The sequence below is a fragment of the Gavialis gangeticus genome, unplaced genomic scaffold (genome assembly GCF_001723915.1).
Source record: "Gavialis gangeticus isolate Ggan-Ray unplaced genomic scaffold, GavGan_comp1, whole genome shotgun sequence".
NCBI lineage: Eukaryota > Metazoa > Chordata > Crocodylia > Gavialidae > Gavialis > Gavialis gangeticus.
Genome location: NW_017728992.1, coordinates 122974698 through 122976388, shown reverse-complemented (window position 1 = coordinate 122976388; position 1691 = coordinate 122974698). Strand labels below are relative to the sequence as shown.

General features: G+C 49.6%; 1 long non-coding RNA gene across 1 annotated transcript in view; it reads right to left on the bottom strand.

Moving 5' to 3' along the window:
- Positions 1-1691, bottom strand: part of LOC109299686 — a 13711-nt gene that overhangs the window by 8048 nt on the left and 3972 nt on the right. The gene's annotated exons all lie outside the window — the stretch shown is intronic.

Sequence of the window (1691 nt, the reverse complement as noted above, 5' to 3'; positions counted from 1 at the left end):
ATGCAAACACAAATCATGACAAATATTTTTGTAATAAAATTAAAATATGTTATAGTATACCTTATAGTATAGTTAAAATATGTTATATAATATACCTTAAAGTACATGTTTGACTTTTAGTGTACAATTTGTTTTTTCTGGTTCCAAGATGGCAACCCTCCACTCCCAAAAGGAGTATTTCTGGGGGCCAAGAGGAGGGAGCTGCAAGAGCATAGGTCAGGGGTTAGTGGAAGGAATGTCTGGTCCCAATATGGTGACCAGAAGTGGGGTAACTTCCAAGAGGCAGGGCTACCCATATGGCCCTTGGCACCCCACCAAAACATCAAGCAGCCCTTCAGTCAAAACAATTGGCCACCCCTGGCCTAGAAATTGAGGATCTAGAAATCTAGGAGTCCAAGGCTCAATGACGGCTGAGAGTGTGATTAGAGAATCCAGAAACACAAAGCAGGGCTGAGAGTGAAACAGAAATCAAAAAAAGGTATAAAGACAGAGAGGGGGTCTGAGTGTGGGACCTAAAAGTTCAGGAGCCAGGGATTGGCTGACAGTCAGACCAGATGGCCCTTGGGTCCAGGGAAGGGTGAGAACCAAACTAGGGTTCATAAGCCCATGAGGGGTTGCAAGTCAGACCAGGGGTCTGGGAGCCCAGAGAGAAGAGCTGTATGTGGGACCAGGGACCAGGAGCCCACAGAGAAGGGTGGACATGGGACATGGGGTCTGGGAGCCTAGAGAGGGCCATATGTGGGATCAGGAGGGTTTGAGAGTTCAGGGGAAAAGCTGAATGAGGGACCCAGCGGTCTGAGGGTCCAGCATGCTCCTCCACCCTGTTTGAATTTAGCACCATCCTCATCCACAGCCCTGGGATTAAAAGGGAATGCTGAAATGTCACTGTTTCTTTCTTGACCACATTACCACAGTGTGCACTTCCAATGGCACTTGTGTTTGGGTGTCTGAACCCGGTAGGGGGTTATTCCACCTCCCCTTGACATACTGGAAGCAAGTCCTCCTTTTGGTCTTACACAGGTTATACCAGGCCACTTCCAACCCAGGAGGAATCTCACTATGCAAATTGAGACATATAGCCTGTACATGTGTACAAAGTTTTGAGATCCTTCTAAATATCCTCAATTCAGGCCACCTGTAATTTTTCGCCAATAATTAATTGTGAATGTAAGTCTCCTAAAAATACATCCCATTTATTTTCACTTACCAGTGGGCACATCTACATACTAGGGCTGTGAGAAATCAAAGGAGATTCAGCCTGATTCGGTGGCCGAATCTCCAAATCTGAATTGAATCAGGGGACCAATAAAAAGGCCTGAATCAATTCAAAGCTCTCTGAATCAATTTGGAAATATTTGGAGAGCTTTGACAATTCAGGCAGTCCTGGTTTGCTGCAGCAGGGAGCTGGAACTGGACTCGGCGCTGGTAAGTAGGGGGCGGGGTAGGGGAAGCTGGAGGAGTGGAGAGGGGACCATGGGGGGGCCCCTGCCAGGCCCCATCCTCTGCCTGCTTCCCCAGCCCCCCTGAGCACCCCCAACCCCTGCCCACTTCCCTAGCCCCTGCCATGGCTGTCCCGCCCACCCCAGCTCCTGGCCCCCACTCACTTTTATAAAAAAGCCCCCACTCACTGGGTGCTTCCTGGCAGGGGGGAAATCCCCACTTCCCCCCACTGCCCCACGCTGCATGGGGGG